At 38.8% G+C, this 23,831-nt stretch overlaps 1 protein-coding gene across 14 annotated transcripts in view; it reads left to right on the top strand.

Moving 5' to 3' along the window:
* Positions 1-23,831, top strand: part of LOC132344881 (craniofacial development protein 2-like) — a 124,756-nt gene that overhangs the window by 23,697 nt on the left and 77,228 nt on the right. For 3 of the 14 annotated variants that reach the window (XR_009493925.1, XR_009493933.1, XR_009493937.1), the window contains one exon: positions 12,111-23,826. The exons of 10 other annotated variants lie outside the window; for them this stretch is intronic. The gene's annotated coding sequence lies outside the window, so the exon portion shown is untranslated. One more of the 14 variants, XR_009493928.1, reaches the window with a different exon arrangement.

Raw genomic sequence — 23,831 nt, 5'->3', positions numbered from 1 at the left:
CAATCCTATTAAGAATAAAGGATGTCTTTCCATTTGTTCTAACCTTAATTAGTGTCATTCAAGAGTGTTTAAAAATTTTTCCTTTTGGAGGTTTGTATACTTTTTGTTAAATTTACTTGTAAGTACTGCATTTTGATGTTGTTGTAAATGGGTTTTTATTTACCATGATTTCTTCTGTTTATTATTTCTTTATATGAAGGGATTTGATTTTAATGAGCTAATTTCATATCCTACTACTTCGGTAAATACTTTCATCATTTGAGTTAGTTTTACTATTGATTCTTTGAATTTTCCAGGTTTATTATATCATCTGCAAATATAGTTTCTTTCTTCTTTAGTCATTCTTATGCCTCTAGTTGATTTCTTTTGTCTAATTGTATTGTCCGGTAGTACTAATAGCAGTAGAGATCATGGGCACTTGTGTTCCTGATCTTAGTGGAGATGGCAGTAGTGTTTCTTCATTAAATAAGATATTGACTTTAGAACTATTCATTATTTCAAGAAGTATCTTTCAGTTCTTATATACTGGAGTAATTTTATCATGATTGTGTTGAATTTAGTCAAATGCTTTCTCATTGTCCATGGAAATTGTCATATCATTTTTTTCCTTTAGACTTATTATTTGTAGTAGGCTGAATAATGGCCATCAGGTCCTAATTTCCAAAAGCTATAAATGCTACCTTTTACAATAAAACTGTTGTAGATATGATTAAATTAAGGAACTTCAGATGAGGAAATTATCATGGATTATCTAAGTGGACCCTACATGCTATCACAAATGTGCTTGTAAAATAGAAGTAAAGTGAGATTAGACACCTATGTAGGGGAGAAGGTGGTGAGCAGATGGAGGCAGAGATTAGAGTGATGTAGTCACCAGATAAGACACTGATATGATTTAGTTGGATGAAGCTCCTTCTTTGGTAGATTCTTTATGAACAATGTATAGGTACAGAATTCCCTAAGTTCTTGTATATTAAAAATTGTTATTTGATATTTGAAGGATAGCTTGACTGTGTGCAAAATCTTTTGTTCACAATTTCTTTCACGAAACTTTAAAAAAATGCTACTTCATTGTCACCTTTTTTGTACATTGATTTGTTAAAACTCTGATGCCGGTTGAATTTTCTTGACATCATTAGTTTTGCCAAAAAAAAAAGTTTTGAAAAAATTGTTTGTTCTTTTTGTCTGGAGGTCTTGAAGATTTTATCTTTGCATTTGAAATCTAAGAGTTTATAAGCATATGTCTCAGTTATTATTTACTTTTCTCAGACACCCAGTAAGCCTTTCCAACCTAGATTCATGTCTTTTTCTATTTCTGGAAAATTTTTTTGGATTATAATCTTAAAGACTAATTGCACATCATTTGTTTTCTTTTTCTTCTCTATGACTCCAGTAATAAAGTATTATTCCTTTTTGCCTGTCTTCTATTTCCACCACTTTTCTCGGATCCACTTTGTATTTTCCTTTGTGTCATTTCATTCTTTGTTGTTTTCCTGCATTTCTTCAATGTCCCTTATTATTTTCCTTTGAGTCTGCTTTCTCTTGGGCACTACAATTTCTTCTTTATTTATAATATCATCTTTTTTCTTTCATTTCTTTCCTGAGTTCAGTCAACAATTTTTCATTCTCCCCCCTTTTTGACCATTTCTGTTCTCAGTGTTTGAATTCATAATTTAAAGTGTATTTTTTCATATCTTTAAATCTTTGTTATGATATATTTAATTTGATTTGGAGTATAAGCATAAAGTTTCCTTCTGCTTCATGTTTTATTTTTGTTTTGTTTTTGTCTTTTTTTTTCTTTTGGAGGAGGGTGGTTGGATTTTCCTGTGTTGATTTCTGTGTAAATTCATTCTGCTGTAGTCCTTTTTGGATTTTATTGTTCTGAGTTTCCTTTTTGTGATACTGGAATATTTTACACAGTTCTAACTGAAAGGCACTCTTCACTGTTGTGTATTAAAATTCAAATACTTTAGCAGGTTTTGTTTGTTTTGGTGTGGAAGAGGGATTGTGAGTCCACTAATTTTGTTGATTTATTTTTTTCTTGCTGAACTCTACATTTTTCTTCATTTCTGCTTTACTACCTAATTGCTAAAGGACTCTTGTTCTTATTTCTTTCTCTTTTATTTTCTCTTCCAGAAACTATTGTTTGAAAGACAATTCCTTTAAATCATACTTGCTCATTTTAAACTATCCTTTTCCCTTTAAATTGTGTGCCTAGCCCTTTAAGGAGATGCCTACACCCTTTCAAAGGCACAACTTTGAAGTCTCCTTTAGGATATTCTGCTCTGTTTAATCTTTCTGGTGGTCTTTTTAACTTTTCTTAAGGTCCCCTTGTCTGTTCCCTCTTCTGTATTCCTAACAGTTTTTATTGACCTGTCTTTGCTTACAGCAAAGCTCTGTGGTGGGGGATGAAAGGGACAGAAAGGCATAGAATTTGTTTCTTTTTCTCTTTTTACTCACTATATATATTTAGCATTCTTAGCATTCTTTTAAAGTAATATTGAGAATATGATTTTGTAGAGAGATTTCAGGGTTCTTAAGTTATTGTGTTCTGTTCCATGGAGGGATGGATGTTGGGAGGTTATTTACAATATACCTGTCATTGTCTTCAGTTGCATAAAAGTCCTTATAGGATGCACATTTGCATGTTAAAAGAGCAATCTCATCTAGGCCAGTGGTTTTACTAACCACCTGTATAGCTGATGACACCCATATTTAGATTTTGAATTCAAACTTTTTCTAAGCTTGGATCCACATATCCACCTATAATCATACAACCTCAAATTCACCAAGATCAAAACCCAACAATCTTCTCCAGGAAGAATGATCTCCTCCCTCCTCTCACACACTCTGTTTTGGGTTGAAAAGTAGCATTCTCTACTGGGACACTCAAGATAGAAACTTGAGAGTCATTTAGAGTTGCCTATCTTCCTTGCCCACACATCCAATTGACACTTAATAAATGGCTATTGGATGAAAGTCCTCAAACTTTCTAGAAGAAGATGAGAAAGAAAACATTTCTGTCCATTGATAACACCTGGTATAGGGCTGGATCACTATTCTTTGCTACTCAGGGTTAGATATTGCTAGTGGTAGGAATAACAGCACAGAACACTTATAATTTAATAAGGAGTTTATAGGAGTGATAAACTTCTTATTGGAGCCCAAGATGTTAGAGGCAGGGACAATGTCTTAGTGAATCATTCACAATATTTGGCAGAAAGCTTAATAAAGTTCATTAGGGATATTTAAAAAATTAATAATAAAATGAATGAATGACTTTAATATCATCTGTGATTAAGGACATACCTCCTAATGCAAAGAAAAACTTTTCAAAAAGATCCTTAAACTTAAGCAATCCAACTCAAATTCCTACAAGCATTAGGAATGTTAAAAAATAAGTGACTAGGCCACTTTGACACTGGCAAACTTGAAGTCTGAAAGGGGCTTCTTACTTACATTTCTGTGTGTGCCATGAACCCCTTTGAAATCTGGTTGAAACTTATGGACGCCTCTCAGAATAATGCTTTAAATATATAACATTAAGATATACAGAATTACAAAGGAAACAAATTACATGGAAATATAATTATCAAAGTATTACAAATACACAAATGTGTGAGATAGTAATATATGTGCTTCTTTATTAATGCATTAAATAACAAGATCTAACAGCCAAACTAATAACTAGCATATTTTAAGTAGTGGTGACTATAAGCAGTTTTTCAAGATATCTGTAACAACTGTGATATATATGAAAACATCTGTGATTTCCATTGGTGATGCAGTGAAGGCATACCTGCCAACACCACAGTAGTTTTTTGCCTTTATACATACTTGAATAAAATGCTAAATTTCAGTTAGAAATTAATAAAAATAAAGATACAATGTTTTTTTCCCCAACCAAGTTTATAGCTATCTGAGTTCCATACACACAGCTGCATCTATGAAGTCCAAGTTAAGAACCCCTGGTTTAGAAGGTGCCACTGCTATCAAGTGTATCGGACTCTACCCAGACACAATAGTGGCCTTAAGGGCTTCAGTTTTTTTATGATCTCTGACCTAAACCCTTATGCAATTATGGATCCATCATTTCATAGTCCCTCTATAAGAGTTGTCCTTATGAAGGAAAAAAAAAAAAAGATTGGAATATGACAACTGAGTTGTCTCTTGACAGGCAGAAAGGTCTGTTTTGCCTGAGACAAAGTGGACTTGCATTTTTGCAAAGTTGAGATGATATTCATTAGTCATTCTCTGCAGACCCCAGTCTGAAGGAGCTCTCAGAAGCTGGGGCCATGACAGAGGAGGGTGTGGAAGGTGATGGAAGAGGGCTGGAACCTGGAAAACAAATTCTACAACTTGTAGATAATAAACGAAAAGGGTAAGAACTTCCCACTGGCTGATAGAAAGAAAATGTCACAAACACGAAAACATAATAAAGCTGGCTTTGAGTCCTGGTGCCTTCCCTTCATGATTAATGATTGGTCTCAAATAGGATGGGTAAGGGAAAGTGAAGTTCCTCTTGAAGTAGCTTTAAAAATGCCACAGCTTAAAAAAAATTATTGTAACATCAATTTAAGGAAAAAAAAACTCTGCTGAAATGTAAAGGTCAAGAAAGATTTGGGTGTTTTTAAATGCTGTCTAGAAGAAATTCTTATAAAGGTTAAGATGTCATGTAGTTTCAGAGTTATGGGCATAGAAGGGGGTTACTGCACAAAAGCCGTGCTACCTGGGGGACTTTGGTGACGGTGACCCATGCCGTGGGGTGGCTGGGCAGGCAGCGGGCAGCTGTTGGATCACACTGTGTCACTGTGTCTGTGGGGAAAACCAACCACGTCTCTCTCACAGCCTTTAAAGCCAGGGAACATTTCACGTCCAAAGCTATGTTCTGACTACACGCAGGCCTTAAGATGACCTGCCCCTGACCTCCCAACAGCACCGCTCAGAATTGCATTTAAAGACCCCCAGGGGAAGGCATGCCAAACCCCTGCTGCCCCTCTTGCCTTCTCTCACTCTGTGTGGAACCTCTTAGTCTTTCAGAGAAAGTTTCCACAGACAGAGCCAGGCCTGGTTTGTGAGTTTATGACATGTAGGAGAAAAATCTCCTGACCTCCACAGAGAAGGTGTCCTGTGAGCGCAGCAGAGGTTTCCATGACTTCACAGTGGTCTAGGGATAGGTGTCCACTTGGTCTCAGCTGTCCTAGTCATAAGCTTTTTGTTGCTGTTCAGTCACCAAGTCATGTCCAACTCTGTGACCCCACGGACTGCAGCACCCCAGGCTTCCCTGTCCCTTACTATCTCCCAGAGTTTGCCCAAGTTCATGTCCATTGAATCAGTGATACCATCCAACTGTCTCAATCTCTGTCATCCTCTTCGCCTTCTGCCTTCAATTTTTCCCAGTATTAAAGTCTTTTCCAATGATCCGGCTGTTTGCATCAGGTGGCCAAAGTATTGAAGCTTCAGCTTCAGCATCAGTCCTTCCAATGAATATTCAGGGCTGACTACCTTTAAGATTGGTAGTCAAAGGCTACCAGACTCCCAAGTGATATTTCCTGGCCATGGTGATCCTGCCAGGGGCATGCAGCGTCAAGCACCCACACACCAGTTCATCTGAGCAGGACTATTGCTCAAGGATACCTAGGGGAATCCAGGGCGTCCCCTGGTCACTGGAGAGCACTGGTTCTCAATCAGTCTCTACAAGCCTGCCTTCCCAAACCACCTGGAAGGGGTCCACATGCTTTCAATCTGGTCTGTGAAGAGGCAGCTCGGGAAAAATGGGAATGCCCGGGAGCCTGTCAGAAAGGCAGAATTTCAGGCCTCACCTCAGACTTTTTGAACTAGAATCTGTGTGTTAACAAAATGTAATGTGTGCCCATAAAATTTTAAGGTGCTCTGCTTGCTCAAGACATATGTCTGCATGAGTAAGTGTGTGCACACATGTGGACACACACAGAGGCCAACTCTCCTCTGGGAAATCTCTGCTGAGTGATAAGAGTACGGCATAGCCTGCAGAAGAAAAGGATGGGAATGACCATTATAGAGAGTTCTAATTTGTCTTGCCAACACCTATGAAAGGCTCAAGAGTTAGACACTGTGCACTGGTTGTGGATGTTTATCTCAGTGAGCTTTACCTGGATGATACGGGCCATTAGCAGATCAAATCAGGTCATTTGACCCCTCACACCATCTCACCCTGAAGATAACCACTATGGTGGGATCACTCACCTAGAGCCAGACATCCTGGAATGCGAAGTCAAGTGGGCCTTAGGAAGCAATACTACAAACAAACTAGTGGAGGTGATGGAATTCCAGTTGAGCTACTTCAAACCCTAAAAGATGATGCTGTGAAAGTGCTGCACTCAATATGCCAGCAAATTTGGAAAACTCAGCAGTATCCGCAGGACTGGAAAAGGTCAATTTTCATTCCAATCCCATGGAAAGGCAATGCCAAAGAGTGTTCAAACTACCGCACAATTGCACTCATCTCACACACTAGCAAAATAATGCTCAAAATTCTTCAAGCCAGGCTTCAACAGTACATGAACCATGAACTTCCAGATGTTCAAACTGAATTTAGAAAAGGCAGAGGAACCAGAAATCAAATTGCCAACATCCATTGGATCATCAACAAAGCAAGAGAATTCCAGAAGAACATCTACTTCTGCTTTATTGACCACGGCAAAGCCTTTGACTGTGTGGATCACAATAAACTGTGGAAAATTCTGAAAGAGATGGGAATACCAGACCACCTGACCTGCCTCCTGAGAAATCTGTATGCGGGTCTATAAGCAACAGTTAGAATTGGACATGGAACAAAAGACTGGTTCCAAATTAGGAAAGGAGTACATCAAGTCTGTATATTGTCACCCTGCTTATTTAACTTTTATGCAGAGTACATCGTGAGAAATGCCGGGCTGGATGAAGCACAAGCTGGAATCAAGATTGCCGGGAGAAATATCAATTACCTCAGATATGCAGATCACACCACCCTTATGGCAGAAAGCAAAGAAGAACTAAAGAGCCTCTTGATGAAAGTTAAAGAGGAGAGTGAAAAAGTTGGCTTAAAACTCAACATTTAGAAAACTAAGATCATGACATTCATTCCCATCACTTCATGGAAAATAGATGGGGAAACAATGGAAACAATGAGAGACTTTATTTTTTTGGGCTCCAAAATTACTCAGATGGTGACTGCAGCCATGAAATTAAAAGATGCTTGCTCCTTGGAAGAAAAGCTATGACCAGTCTAGATAGCATATTAAAAAGCAGAGACATTGCTTAACAACAAAGGTCTGTCCAGTCAAAGCTATGGTTTTTGTAGTGGTCATGTATGGATGTGAGATTTGAACTATAAATAAAGCTGAGTGCTGGAAAATTGATGCTTTTGAACTGTGGTGTTGGAGAAGACTCTTGAGAGTCTCTTGAACTGCAAGGAGATCCGACCAGTCATTCCTAAAAGAAATCAGTCCTGAATATTCATTGGAAAGACTGATGGCTAAAGCTGAAACTACAATACTTTGGTCACCTGATGAGAAGAGCTGACTCATTGGAAAAGACCCTGATGCTGGGAAAGATTGAAGGCACGAGGAGAAGGGGACGACAGAGGATGAGATGGTTGGATGACATCACTGACTCAATGGACACGAGTTTGAGTAAGCTCTGGGAATTGGAGATGGACAGGGAAGCCTGCCGTGCTGCAGTCCATGGGGTCACAAAGAGTCAGACACAACTGAGTGACTGAACTGACTGACACCCTGAAGTGTTCTTTGTGACATTAACTGGTCTTTTGTGGCACAGCCAGACTTTGAGACAGGCAGGTAGATTGTTGCAAAGCAGAATTTGCAAGACATCAGGAAGCGACTCTCAAAATGCAATCCACGTGTCTCATTAATTGAGTCTGGAATCTACCATCAAAGATCCAATCAGTTGGGTAAATGGAGAGTTTCTTGTTAAATATATAAGCCTCACCATTGCTGCTCAAACCACTTACTCTGGAGTGGGCAAAATATGTCTCCTCTAGTGTCTGTCTCAAACTCTTTCCCAAAACCACCTTAATTTCCCTGACACTTCTACTTATTACTGTTGTTTCCTACTTCTGTACTATTTTGTGTTCTATTCACTTAGCACTGAAAATATACTCTTTTGCTATTTCATGTAACCTAGCTTTCCAACTAGATTTTTAAGCCTGTCAGGAGCACATATGTATCCTATTTCTTGTATGCCAGCCCCAGCCCAGGGCACTATATCCAAGTGGGGTCTAATAAGCTTAAAAAAAATTAAAGTATCATCATCAGCTATTAATAGTTCTGCATGCCAATGCTTTCCAGATGTTAGGCATTCACACACAACAGCTTACACGTCCTTACAATTACCCTTGGATCCCCAATCTAAGAGGAAGAGACCAAGGCCTGGGAACTTTGCAAAGTCACACAGCTAGTGCGTGGCCAGGCTGGATCTGAACTCAGCTTTATCTGTAGCGTGCGTCCCTTCTTCATTAATTCTGTTGTGGGAATGAGGTTGTCTCTTGCTGTTTGCTGAAAACCAAACACATAAGAGCTCTGGGAGGTGAAGACTGCTAATTTAGAGGCAAGACCAGGTCTCCGTGAGCAATCATGACATGTATGGTCCTGGCAAAGTTGTTTCTTTTTTGGTATCCCAGAGTCTCCCTCTCTAGCATGGGAGTGGTTATCTTTAATTCTCTAGGTTACTGAAAACTTCAACACTCACTAAGTGTCAAGGAAGGGAAAGGGTGCTGGTTGTGAGAGCTGACCTCTGGGACAGTCACCAGAAGTTGGGATCCTTTGACACTCCTGAGGAGGGTGATTCTGTGTGCAGCCACCCCAGCTGCAGAGTCTTGCTTTTCTTCCCATTCCTTGTGTCTGATTTCTTAAAGGAGTGACAGCAGATCTCTGGATAGTGGCCTTCATATTGTGAATGAGATTGCAGAGGTCCATCTCCTACCTTATGACATCAGAAAGAGCAGTTCTATTCTTCACATTCAGGGCATGGAAGCCAGAAATTGCGCATTTATGAACCTACTCACAGAGAAACAATTCTTGCTGAAGGAGCTTGGATTAGTTTGTTGACATTTACCACAAAAACCTTTGCATTTACTCATATCCAAGAAACAAAACCAAATCAAAACCAACCCCCTACAGTGCCCTGGATTCAGGAAGAAGTGGTCATATCTTCCTAATCAAGAGTCAATGAAGATAGTGCGTTTCAGGTCTACTATATCCTTCTTCTTCTCTGTATATTCATTTTATTAATTTTGGGGAGTTTGATATTGAAACTCCAGCTAAAAATCTTGATGTAGCTACTTAAAAAATAATTGTAATATATAGTGGAGTTTCCCTGATAGCTCAGTTGGTAAAGAATCCTCCTGCAATGCAGGAGACCCCAGTTCTATTCCTGAATTGGGAAGATCCGCTGGAGACCGAATAGGCTACCCACTCCAGTATTCTTGGGCTTCCCTTGCGGCTCAGCTGGTAAAGAATCCACCTGCAATGCAGGAGACCTAAGTTTGATCTCCGGTTTGGGAAGATCCCCTGAAGAAGGGAAAGACTGCTGCTGCTGCTAAGTCGCTTCAGTCATGTCCGACTCTGTGCGACCCCATACAGCCCACCAGGCCCCCCCGTCCCTGGGACTCTCCAGGCAAGAACACTGGAGTGGGTTGCCATTTCCTTCTCCAGTGCAGGAAAGTGAAAAGTGAAAGGGAAGTCGCTCAGTCGTGTCCGATTCTTTGCGACCGTATGGACTGCAGCCCACCAGTCTCCTCCGTCCATGGGATTTTTCAGGCAAGAGCGCTGGAGTGGGGTACCCACTCCATTATTCTGGCCTAGAGAATTCCATGGACTGTATAGTCCTTGGGGGTCCCAAAGAGTCGGACATGACTGAGCGACTTTCACTTTCAGTTTCACAGTGAAGCTATATGTAACCTGGTTCTGTATTTTCCAAGTCTCACGTAAATGTATTGTAATACTTTCATAATGTAAAAAATAAAAAAGAAACAGAAAAAAAGAATCGATGAGGAATTTTAATTTCTGAACACAATTATGATGATGACTGGGACCTCCATGGAGTCATTGCATTTTGCTGTTCTTCCAGGGCACTGGGTTTCCATGTCTGGGAAGGAAAGCATGACACAAGGAATCTTACATAGCAACACAAAATTCTTTCCAAAATATGCAGTGCTTTTCTAAGAACCCTTTCAAACTAAATGATTCAGCCTAATAGCAAAACATTCTATCATGTGATCTAGCAATCCCACTCCTGGTCATATATCCAGAGAAAATTGTAATTTGAAAAGATACAGTGCACATGCATTCATTGCAGCACTATTTATAATTGCCAGGACATGAAGATGACTTAAATGCCCACTGAGAGAGAAATGAATAAAAATGATGTGGTATATATACACAATGGAATATTACTCAACCACAAAAGGAATGAAATAATGCCATTTTCAGCAACATGGATAGACCTAGAGATTATCATATTAAGTGAAGTAAGTCAGACAAAGGCAGATATTATATGGTATCACTTATATGTGGAATCTGAAAAAATACTAATGAACTTATTTACAAAACAAAAACAGTCTTACAGATATAGAACACAAACTTATAGTTACCAAAGGGGAAAGATGGGGGTGGGGAGGGATAAATTAGGAATTTTGGATTAATATATATACACTGCTGCTGCTGCTAAGTCGCTTTAGTCGTGTCCGACTCTGTGCGATCCCATAGACGGCAGCCCACCAGGCTCCCCCATCCCTGGGATTCTCCAGGCAAGAACACTGGAGTGGGTTGCCATTTCCTTCTCTAATGCATGAAAGTGAAAAGTGAAAGTGAAGTCGCTCAGTCGTGTCCAACTCTTAGCGACCCCATGGACTGCAGCCTACCAGGCTCCTCTGTCCATGGGATTTTCCAGGCAAGAGTACTGGAGTGGGGTGCCTATATATACTACCATATATAAAATAGATAAACAACAAGGACCTACTGTATTGCACAAGAAACTCTACTCAATATACTATAATAACCTATATAGGAAAAGAGTGTGAAAAAGAACGAATACATGCATATGTATAACTGAATCACTTTTCTATATATCACTTTTCTGAAACTAACACAACATTGTAAATCAACTATACTCTAATATAAAATAAAAATTTTAATTCAGTTAAAAAACATTTTATGGACACGTAATTCACCAGCCCAGTTAAGACGAATGTTGAGTAAAAAAAGGAATAAAGTTAAGATGTCCAAGGTTTCTATCAGAGCAGCTCCTGCTACATGTGTTCTCTCTGAGCTGCCATCATGACTGAGATTCTCACATTTGAGCAGTTCTTACCATTAAACTGGGACTTCCCAGGTGGCTCAGTGGGTAAAGAATCTGCTTGCAATGTAGGAGATGCAGGAGACACAGGCTCAACCCTGGGTTAGGAAGATCCCCTGTAGGAGGGCATAGCAACCCACTCCAGTATTCTTGTCTGGAGAATCCCATGGAGCCTGGTCGGCTGCGGTCCCCAGAGTCACAAAGAGCTGGACATGACTGAAGCAACTGAGCATGTGCTATTAGATCAACGTTATTTGGTTAAAGCCATTGTCTTTGGAAGGAACCTATTAAAAGTACAGGTTACTTGGGCCTAGAAACACAATTCCCACAAAAAATCGTTGTTCTAGCTGTGTGAATTACTTATCATATTAATTAGTTGTCAGCTCCCAGACAATATGGCTCTGAGGAAATAAGGCCTATTTTAAAAGATATCATTGTCTTAAATATGAAACATTATATGGGGCCCTATGGTGGGAGTCTGGGAGGCTAGAAGACAGAGAAAGACACTGATTAAGAAGGGAGAACAGAGTAGAGATCTGTCAGGGGAACATGAAAATCACACTTCTGTCCCCTTTGCAGTATGGCCTCTGATCCATGCAGTTTTGTTTTCTGCTGACATGTTTCTAATGTACAAGTGACCAATATACTCTCTTCTTTGTACATGCCTCCAAAAAATAAGTCCTTCCTGTATGAAAATTAAAAGTGAAATGAATTCCCTGATCTTTTCTAACAATGTTCACCCACACCTACTCTTCCCCTCTTTTCTGGACACACAGCTAACAGCATCTCCCAGCCCCGTGTGTCTAGATGGGAGTCACATGACCGAGGGCCAGACACCAGAATGCTGGTGACCGTAGGACATGGACTTCTAGCTCCTCTCCCTCCTCCCTCAAGTGACTGAAAACCAAGAACTGGAAGACACAGGGAAATGGAAGAAGTCTGTTGGCAGTAGATGACTTGTTCCCTGAGTCACCAACTGAAGAAGGACAACCCAGAAGTGGGTCTGATCAGGAACCTCCACTTTGGACTTGCCATTGGTGAAAAGCAAAATGACTATGCTGAGACATTGAGATCTTCCCTTGTGGCTCAGCAGCAAAGAACCTGCCTGCAGTACAAAAGATGAGGGTTTGATCCTCTGGAGATCAGGAAGTCCTCTGGAAAAGGAAATGGCAACCCACTCTAGAATCCTTACCTGGAAAATCCCACGGACTGAGGAGCCTGGAGGGCTGCAGTCCGTGGGGTCATAAGAATCAGACGCTACTTAGTGACTAAACCACCACCACCACCACAAAACATTGAGATCTGGGTGTCCTTTTATTATGTCACAGTGATCATTTATCTAGACTGCTAAAACTTACTATCTATATTAATATTTATCATCACTAGATTGCAGGATATTTAAATAAACTGAGCAAACCAGGACTATTGAAATGATTTTTTAAAAAAGAGTATTGTATAAATTGTTAGCTCTAGTTCGCTAAGGACTTTCTATCAGGCACATTAAGTGTTTTGGATTCTTATTTAATCCAGTAACAATCTTTTGAGGTAGATTTATTATCCCCATTTTGCAGATGGGGAAATGGACTTAGAAAGTCTGCTGAAGAACTTGCTTTAGGTCAAGCCATTAATGAGAGGCAGTATTGTGACACTGATCCCAGTCATTCAGTGTTTGCACTGAGCGCTTTACCGATGTGTGATTATATTCTTAGAATTGCTGAGGGAAGCAGGATCAGACCACGGAATGGCACAGCAAGGTCACACCATGAACCAAGGAGAAGTCTTGGCCTCAAAAAGGAAAACAATTATCGTATCTCTCTGACCACAAAATACTTGAGAGAACATTTCCTTTATTTCTCTTCCACACCTCAAAAATACTGAATTGATTTTCGGTGATTTCCCTTTTCTACTCTTCATTGAAAGCCTTGATTATGCCCCAGTTTTCAGCAAAGAGAAAATTCTTGCTGCTGAGTTATAAATTCTGCAGGTTCTAACTAGGTTTCAACTGAGGGAGTTTTATTCTTTCATTGATACGTGCATGTCACTCCCATCAGGGGAACACTTTGCTTACAGGAAACAACATTCTGTTTCTATAGAGGCGGAATAGAGAGAGAGGGGCACAATGTGTGAGAGAAGCCTGCACCCTGAAGGGAGAGGAAAAAAGAACGAAGCTAAGTAGATGTCTTTATTGGCTGTTCTTGTGGATGGGGAATGTTGAATTTCTAGTTTTCTTTTTTAAGCTGAGAAGGCAGACTCGTACCTGACAGATCCCTATTGAAATTGTTGCCATTCGAATTCAACAAGAGGATGCATGTGGAAGGGGCTGTGTCAATGTATGGGGCACCTCACATGGAAGATATTAAGACTGCAGTCTTTATTAGTAGGGGATCTATATATGGCTGTTATAGATGGTTCCCCAGGAGACCACAGCCTGATAAGGCAGTGGAAGGCAGAAGTATGTGGTGGTTTAGAACACAAACTGAGGAGGCAGATTCTTGGGTTATATCTGCCAGTGCTGCCCTGTCTAGCTGTAGAATAGTTACTAAATCTTTCCAGGTTACAGATTCCTCCTATGTAGAATGGGGATAATGGTGTCTCCCTCGTTGTGTTTGGAGAATGGCACAGGATAATGCATATAAACACTCACTGATTGTCACTTGTTTTGAGGAGGATGATAATAATGATGTTGACTCATACAAAAAGATAGAAGAGAGAAGTCGACCGATAACAAGAGCATATTTGCTTATCTGCTTTTCTTTTGTTAAGTTAGTATCCATTTTATGGATTGGAAAGATAAAAAATTGGACTAGAAGGAATCCTAGTGAAATTTGGCCAGGCAATAATGACACAGATGTAGATATGGCAGGAATTGAAACTTGAATTGTGCTATGGTAGAAGGAATCCATGAGTGAATCTAGAAATTTTTGCTTGAGACTCATTGTAATTTGAGATCTGGTCCAGGTCTCAGTAAGCACCTGCTCATCAGAGAGGCAGTGAGGTTTCCACAAAACACAACTGGAAGCAGAAGTGGACTTGTAGGAGAAGAAGGGGCTCAGAGTTGGCAGAGAGAAAGAGAAACAATTTTGAGAACAGTCTAGTAAGATCTCTTGTGGGTTTAGGGAGAGTCTGGACCCCCCCATGCTCTATAGGCTAATCCTTCATCTTCCAGTCACTTAATGTCCATCCTGTGGGAAGGACAAATCCTGGTTCAGAAAACACAGTTTCCAAGTTGTTTGTTCTGAAATTACTTTTATCCTTTCAATATTCTCCAAGTTTCCCACCAGCCTTCTACAGAATATCACTTCTCTGTGGAACAGAATGCTCTGCTCTGATACTAAAAGTAAGGTGTTTGTTTTGGAAGCAACATAGATTCAAATAGTGACAACAATTCTTTGTGGAAAAGAAAAGCTTCTTTATATTTATTTGAGTAAACAGAAAAATAGCACCATTGAAATGATTTCCCACCTGCCAAACAAAGCAGTTTCCTTTTGTGAACCGTGTTCCGTGTACGAGGGGGTTAGAAGCACAACACTGCACAAAGGGAATGGTGATGGTTCCAGCTAGTGCGGCTGCTGCACCTGTCCACGGGGGCTCACCTGGCTCCATTATCTCCCACCTCAGCCGAAAGGCAGTCATCTTGCATGTGCTGGACTGAGGGCCGTGCTCTTTTGCAAAAGATGTCAGTTCTTTCCTCAAATGCTTGTGTTTTCCCTGAGAGTTAATTTGTGGGGATTCATGCCTATTGAGGAGAAGGAAATGGCAACCCACTCCAGTACTCTTGCCTGGAAAATTCCATGGGTGGAGGAACCTCATAGGCTACAGTCCATGGGGTCACAAAGAGTTGGACACAACTGAGCGACCTCATTTTCCTTTTGCGTTATGCCTGTTGAATTGGGCCTAAAGTCAAAGCAAAACTTCAGAGAAGCTGTTCTCTGTCCTGTAAACCAGGTTAAACCAGAAATATTTATTGCAGCTTCCTTCTGTAGTCAGGTAGCTCTTGTCTTAGCCAGAAGGTTGGGATTTCCCACTGGCAGGTATGCTTCCATCTTGGAAGGCTGGTATTGAGGATCCACAACCTTTTTTTCTTCTCTGGTTCTCTTTAGAGATCTGGCCAAGCTGACCCACCAGTAGCCCACAGAATCAAGGAGGCAAAATTTGGAAGGACATGAAGGTTGCTTCTGACAGCCTCACACTATTTTCACTTTTTTCAATTCTTAGGGTTTCTCAGATCTATTCAGGAGCTTTTAGCTGTCTCCTGGCTCCCTGAACCCTCTGCTGTGACTGTAAGCCTGTATGTATGTATGCTCAGTCGCTCAGTTGTGTCCGACTCTTAACGACTCCATGGACTATACTCTATCCATGGGATTTTCCAGGCAAGAATACTGAAGCTGGTTCCAATTTCCTTCTCCAGGGAATCTTTCAGGGACTGAATCCTTGTCTCCTTCATCTTCTGCATTGGCAACTGAATTCTTTACTACTATGCCACCTGGGAAGCCCACCTTAATGTAAAAATGTAGCAATAATGACAATAACAACAATTGCCATTTACTGGCTCTTTATTACATGCCTTGTGTTATGCTAACCATCGTATCCACACTATCCTCTGTGACTTCCTGCATCAGCTATATGAAGCGGCTCTTTGTGTAACACAGTTGATGCCCATCTCCACTCCTTGCTCTACCCTTGGAAGCCTCCTGCCAGCAGTCTGGTCTCCTGTGCGACATCAGTGTCTCTCCCTAAGGTGTGCTCTGGTCTCAAGGGAAGATCCTCAGCCCAGTGAGGGGCTAAGCTGGAAATACCCAGGAATCCCTGGCCCAGGAATCCCTGGCCCAGGAATGACTCTCAACATTTGAGGAATGGGAGTTCCTGCGTGAATTTCCCAACTTCCTCTCACTTTGCTGGGACAATTCTAAGGCAGTTTCCCAGTTTCCTTCTAGGTTCTCACAGAGCTTCAGAGCAGTGACCACAGTGGAAACCCCTCATTGAAGCCACTGGAATGATTTTCCCCTCCTCCCATCCCACTTCTCCAGTAATCCCTGGCATTACCATCCAAACTTATTCCCCACCCTTAACTCCGTATTTGCCCTTGGGGGAATCCAAACCGAGAATGATTATTCTCACATAACAAAGGAGAAGTGAAGGCTTAGCGAGGTTGACTTGTGTGCTGCTGTGTAGCTGGTGAATAGCCAGGCAAGACTTGGACAAGAATTATTATTATTCTCTCACTGAGTCATTCTGCTTCCATCAGAAATAGTCTGGACCATTTTTTTCTAGTTAACTAATTGCATTAATTAATATATAGCTTCTTTGCAAGAATGACTTGAATTTGCAGAACATGACTGATACTCCTTCCTTCCATTTTGCCCTGCGTCTAGTTCCACTGGGACTCAGGATTCAGCTAACAATATAATTAGAGACAAATTTCATAAATTAATTAATATTGCAATGCTATTGTCTGAGAGTGGCTAAATGTAGTATGCCTCTAGAGCTATTGACACTTTACAGAGGGCTTTTGAGGTTCCAATGCAATCACGTAAAGAAAGGACTGTGTGGAATTTTCAGCATTGACTGTCAAGGAGACCTCCCCTCCGCATCCTGAGATGGGGCTTTTCCTGAACTCCCTATTTCATTCATCTATCCATTGGTTCCCTGCTCACTGATGCCAAATGCACTATCTAATCCAGATTCCTCTTGAACAGGAAGGCAAATTCAGTCCTTCCTGTGTGCTAGCCTGGTTCCTTCTGAGTAACAAAAAATGTGCAGCCCTCCCTTCTTTAACTCCCTGTCTCACCAGGGGACACAGAAGATCTGTTTACCTGCTCTGGTTCCCCAGCCTGTGAAAAGAAGATAGCACCTGCTCCACCTTACTTTTCGGTCGGGATGTGAAAATAAATGTGAAGAAGTCTACCAAATCCTGGAATTCTTGTGATGAAAGTGGCCATGTAAATAGAACATGGCCTTGTAAATGGTCTTAGTATGATTAAACTTTAATGCAGCCCCTCTCCAGCCCATAAAGTGAGCACAGTCCGGCTGGAAGGTAGGACTGCAGGGCTGTCCCCTCTCATCATTGCTCACATGTATTCACCATCCAGCAGCCCCATCTTAGAAGTGCCCATCCTTTCTGCTCATTCAATTTGGCTTTTATTTTCAAGAGGCCAGTTACACAGCTATGTTTTTGCCCTTCACATTCTTCAGATTTGGGGTCAGCTTTTAGAAAACATATATATACAAACATACACGCATCGTCTAATAGATGACCCAACTCCTGGAGGGCCTGGGGGCTAGATCAGTAACTAGACATTTAGATATAAATTCTACTCTGAAAACACTATTCTCGACCCTCTCTGTGTTTGTCTGTGGCCTGATACACACTCAAGCATTGCCGATTTTCAAAATAACAAACTATATGATTTTCCTTATTGTGACAGAATTGGAACTGCTGGATTTCTCAGCAAAAGCAAAACAAAACAACCATAGAAAACCACTACCTTTTCCTTCCCGAATTAATTCTTTCAGTTTATGCTCCTAACTCCATAAAAATGTGGCTTAGCTTTTGAAGTTTTTATTAATATTTATAATGCCCGTTTGGTGCCCTTGAACCTCACAGAAACAGAGCCCTGAAATAAATACCCAGCTTCTAGGTGGTAGGCTACCCAAGCCCACCCATAAACTTTAACGTTTACACATATATATTTGGCTTTGCTTTGTTTTTCCTGTCTCTTGATGTAGAAGATTTAAAAAAGCCCACTTTTTAAAATGCAAATTTTAATGGCTTATATTTTAATTTCAAAAGTAATGTGTGCTTGTAAAGAAAATACAGATGTGCATATAGAAACAAAGGGAAAGTCTCTCTTTCCTGGCCCATTTCTAAAATCTCAGTGCCAAGAAGTAAACCGTATACTTTAAATCCTTTTAAATTAGAGTATTGTTGGTTTGAGAAATTGAAATTGTCTGAAGAAGCCAGTAACCAGTCATATTTCTCTCCTTTATTTCTGAATAAGAATGTAATAAAAACTGAAGAAAGTTTCAAAAATACAGTGAACTATAAGAAATTAAAATTGCCTATAAGCTCACTACCCATCAAATAACCAATTTTTGAAAACACTTTATTGTTTTTCTTACTGAATTTTCCTCTGCAAATATGAATAAATAATGGGACTCTGCTCCACACTGCCCCTCAACATTGTATTATGATAGTTTTCCAATGTCCAAAATACTTCTGAACAGTTGTAAAGCATCCCATTGCAATTCCTTCATTTAAAATTATTTCCAAATAATAAGGTGGGATGAAATGGCAAATGCTTATCCCTCTCACCTCATGTTTCTATGGCTGAAGGTGGAGAGGATGTCCTTTCTGCTGACCGAGAAAGAGACATGTAAGAAGAACACTGACTTGTCACCTCTCTGGATGCCAAGGTGGGGTGAGTTCCTTGGTTGGTGATGATGGAGAAGTCATAAAGACTCAGTCATTACCACCATGATCCTGTGAAATCCCCAGGCTTCTTGGTTCAGCCCCTTCTTCATCTCCTTGGAGCTCCTGGTTTCTAGAGTGCAGCCAACTTCTCTTTCTCTTATTCTGCAAATAAGACTCATTTCTTTGGACCACAGATTGAGTTACTTCTCTAATCTGGTTTAATCAGCAATTAGATTATGCATAGATGCCCATCAGTTAGATTCCTGTGTTTATCTCTCATGCATTTCCTGACACAGATGGGAGATTCGAGTGGGTCAAGAGTGAAAGTCTAAGTGATTATATCTCATACGGCAACTAATACTCCTCTAGTTAACATTTATCCAGTGTTTTCTCTGTCCCAAGCTGCATTTTCTCATAACTCTCCCAACCACCCTGTGAGGTTTGGTATTATTATTCTCATTTTAGGGATAATAAAACTGAGGCATGGTAATATCTCTAGCAATAGCTGGAACTGGGATTTACTCCCATGCTCCTAATCACTTGATTATATCACCTTTTATTTATTTTATATCATAAATAACACATGAACATTTTTTGTATGTAAATTGGAGCTTGAACTTGTAAACTACCCAATGCTGTCTCCATTGTACAATAAATCTAACATTACTTTTGTAATATTTTATTATTGTTATAGAATGCCTTTTAATACTATATTAAAGTGACTTTTTATTGAAAAAATTTCTATTCAGCTAAACCTATTCTCATTTTTCTTCATGACTTATTCCATCTTGGCTTTTGTCCTTGCCTTCCCCAAAGATTTCACCTGTCACTCTAGATTCCTATGGTTTTATTTTAAAAATATAGCTTTTAGCATCCAGATATTATTTCATGTAAGAGAGATTTTTTTTTTTTTCAAGAAAAAAATCAGTTGACTCAGTACCATCCTTTCTCTACTGATTTATGATGTGTATACACTTTTTCTGGTCTCTGTTTTCCTCCATTGCACTGTAGGCTTATTTTTCTATAATTCACTCTTTGTTTGCTTAAGTTTTTACTGTAACTTTATGATATACTTTAATGTTTCGAAGGATAAGTTCCTTCTCATTTCTCTTTTTTTAGAAACTTGCTTGTCATCATCATATGATATTCTTCTATATACATTTAACATTTATTTTTTTTATCAAATCGGATCCCAAAATTATTACTGGGAATTTAATTTGATATAGTTATTTTTACAGCTCAACTTGGAAATATTTAATAACTTTCAAAATTCCTTTTACCACATAGGAACATGTGACTTTTTTGAATACTTTCTTTTGAAAGCCTCAACAGTGCTGAATTTATATTTGTATAGGAGGCAGTCTTTCTTCTTCAGGTTATTTCTATTTTTAAAAAAATTTTGAGGCTACCAGAAATGGAGTCTTATGTAACCAGTTATTATGGTTTAACATTGTTTAAAATAACTCATTATTGCTTGCACTGGACATTTTTTAAATGTTTATTTTGCTGTGGCTTCTCTATTGAACTCAGTGTTTTTAAAGTTTTCCTTTGATCTTCTTGCATTGTCTACATATAACTGTGTCACCTAAATAATGATGACTTTTGTTACTTATACTTCTTATATATGTTTTATTTTCATTTCTTTGACTGGAACTTCCAGAATAATGTTAGATAATCGCAGTTATAATGGCCATCCTTATTTTGTTTCTGATTTTATTGTGAATGCCTGTAGGGTTTCACTGTAAGGATGTTGCTTGTTGCTTTAGGATAAATATTTAACATATTTGCATAGATTTTAACAGATAGATTTAAACAGATTTAAATTAGACATTTAAAGAAGTAATATTTCTATTTATAAAAAAAGTTTTCTTTCTAACCCCCAAGACTAGATGTTGAATTGTATTATATTGTTTTCCTTTGCTTTATTTTTATTTTTAAATATTAAACCATCCTTGCATTTTTAGAAAACTACCCACTAATGATGTACTGGGAGGTGATTCTCCATGGATCTCTTATATTTCTGTGTATTGTGTAAGCAGAGGCACTGACTGCTCTTTGTTTCAGAATGTCTTTTCAAAGACAGAGATAGTCTTTCCCGCCAAAGTAAAGGGCAGGTTTGCTTATAGCCTTGAAGATATAGTGTCTCCCTCTGGAGCAAACAGCACTCATGCTTACTGTCCACTATAAAAAAGATAATGTCTCCCTCTGGGGCAATGGGAGGATTCTTATTGTCCACTTTTAAAGATTTGAGTTTCCTAAGCTCAGGGTTCCTCTCCTGTAATACAACCCACTGAATGTGCCGGCATCTATATGGGTCCATGTAGCTTCACCCCTCTGAGAATTGAGGGCAAGGGGCACTGACATACATACTGATGCTCAGGCTAATTTCCGTGTTATAAGTAATAAAATCCTTCATCTGTGACCCCAAAGTCTTGTTTCTTCTGCCTCATGAAACTATGGCAGGCTAACTTATCAGCTTGTAAATAGGATAAAAGCTCACAGTCTTCATTATTTAATTAAGAGATCCCAATTTCAAGAAGTTTCCTTATGAGTTTATATCTATACTCAGAAATAGCATTGGTTTGTAATTTTTCCCCATGTTATCTTCATTAGGTTCTTGTGAATATGTTCACTATGAAATATGTTCCCATCTTTTTCTGTGCTAAAATGTGTAGGTGATGAACAGATGATTTCTTTAAAGACGTGCAAAGACTGGTAAAATAGCTTTGACTTAGAAATCTTATTGGAATTAATTTTTTTTCCACTGACAAAGAATTATTCAATTTACTAGCTCTTTTTGAATTAATTTTAGCCATTTCTATTTCCCCAGAACATTAGTGAATTTTGAAAATTTCACAGTATATGGTATTGTATAATTTTAAGAGTGTCTCTCATATCTCTAGTTCTACCTCATTTCTCATCTTTTGTAATTGTCCTAAGTTCTTTTATATATTTATATTTTTTTCTGAACTTTCCAGAATATGCTTGACTATTATGTTTTCTATGTTTGCTTTCATTATTATATGCTTTAATTTTTGTTATTTATTTCCATCTGCTTTCAAAAATTACTTTTACTTTCTAACTTCCTAAATTCAATTAAGCTTAAGTCTTTTACTTGAATTACTTCTGCTCTAATAAAGCAAGTATAGAGATCTCCTATTTCTTCTGACTAGTTTTAAATATATTATTTAGTTTTAATATGAAATATTCTAATATACAATTTTCTAATATATATGTAGTTTATAATAAAATTTTTATTTTTTCTCTGATCCAAGAGTTACTTATGTATTTTTCTAATTTACAAATAAAGTTTCCTTTTTTACCAACTCCTATTTTCCAGTTTATTTCATTACAGTTGCAGGATGTAGACTGTATATTTTTCCTTTATAGAATTTATCAAAGTTTAATTTTTTTTGGTACATGATCAACTTCTAAAAATATTCTACATATTTTAAAAGTCTATGTACTCTGAGAGGTTCATAAACTTTAAACTAAAACATTATATTATTTAAAAATTACTGGTTAAATATAATTTCTATTAGGTCTACTGATTTATTGAAGAAGGAAAACTGTTTCAAGGTCTCCGTTGTGTATCTGGCTAGTTCTCTCGCTTCGTGTAAGAGCTGTGCGCTTTATATAGCTTAATACCAGTTACTAGGTATATAATGGCTCCTACTTATACTTCTGTTGTCAAGTCTATCTTTTTTATTCTAAATTAAAATTTTTTATCTAGTGTCTTTTGTGTACTTTTTGTGTCATTAATCTTTTGTTTTATATAAACCCGGTAAATCTTTACTGATCTTTTTAATTTAGATGTATATTTTTCAGTCCAGCATATAGTTGGATTCAGACTTCCCTGGTGGCTCAGATGGTAAAGCGTCTGCCTACAATGCGGGAGACCTGGGTTCAATCCCTGGGTTGGGAAGATCTCCTGGGGAAGGAAATAGCAACCCACTCCAGTACCCTTACCTGGAAAATCTGATGGACCGTGCTTTTTAACACAATTTTAGAGTCAATCTTTTAATAAAGAACTTTATTTATATTTATTTTCATAAAAATATTTTTGCTTTATTTTTTTCATCTTGGTTTTGTGCTTTTCTCTCTCTCTCTGCTTTTTTTGCTGCCTTTTTTCCTCTCATTTGGTATTTGGACTAGGTTTTCTTTGCTCTTTTTTCCTATTAAGATTAGAAGAAATGTTTTCCTGTGTTTCCCTGAAGTTTTAGATAATATGTGCAATCCTATATTTCTCCAGTCATGCCAAGAACGAAACAATGTACTGACCTCTTTTTTTGTAGGTGATTAAGCTAGGTGTTTTCCTATTGTGATAAAATAATTTTGTTTTCAGGTATCGACCATGGGATAGTTCTGAGACCTTTGCTTAATTTCAAAAGCTAGTCAATGTTGCTAACATTATAGAAAATGTTAATAGAAAACTTTCTTAGAGAGTCTTAGATCTTCAATATTGTCTGGTCCAAATGTATTATTATAATAATGAAACCACTAAAATCTCAGGGCATTTATGTGTTAATTCTTAAGTCCCCAAACTGGTTCATGGCAGTATTGTAAAGTGAAGTGAAAGTTGCCTAGTCGTGTCCAACTCTTTGTGACCCCATGGAATTCTCTAGGCCAGAATACTGGAATGGGTAGCTTTTCTTTTCTCCAGGGGATCTTCCCAACCCAGGGATCAAATCCAGGTCTCCTGCACTGAGGGCGGATTCTTTACCAGCTGAGCCAAAACAGAAGCCCACGAATACTGGACTGGGTAGCCTATCCCTTCTCCAGTGGATCTTCCCAACCCAGGGATTGAACCTGGGTCTTCTGCATTGCAGGCAGATTGTTTAACTGAGCTATCAGGGAAGCCCATGGCAGTATTAGGCAATTATAAACCTAAGACTTACGTCTCTTGCTCCTTGGAAGAAAAGTTATGATCAACCTAGACAGCATACTAAAAAGCAGAGACATTACTTTGCCAACAAAGGTCCATCTAGTCAAAGCTATGGTTTTCCCAGTAGTCATGTATGGATGTAAGAGTTGGACTATAAAGAAAGCCACGCTAGTAAAGTAATTCTCAAAATTCTCCATGCCA

The sequence above is a fragment of the Bos taurus genome, chromosome 3 (genome assembly GCF_002263795.3).
Source record: "Bos taurus isolate L1 Dominette 01449 registration number 42190680 breed Hereford chromosome 3, ARS-UCD2.0, whole genome shotgun sequence".
Classification (NCBI taxonomy): domain Eukaryota; kingdom Metazoa; phylum Chordata; class Mammalia; order Artiodactyla; family Bovidae; genus Bos; species Bos taurus.
The sequence above is the reverse complement of the archived record's forward strand: the minus strand, read 5'-3'. Positions and strand labels throughout refer to the sequence as shown.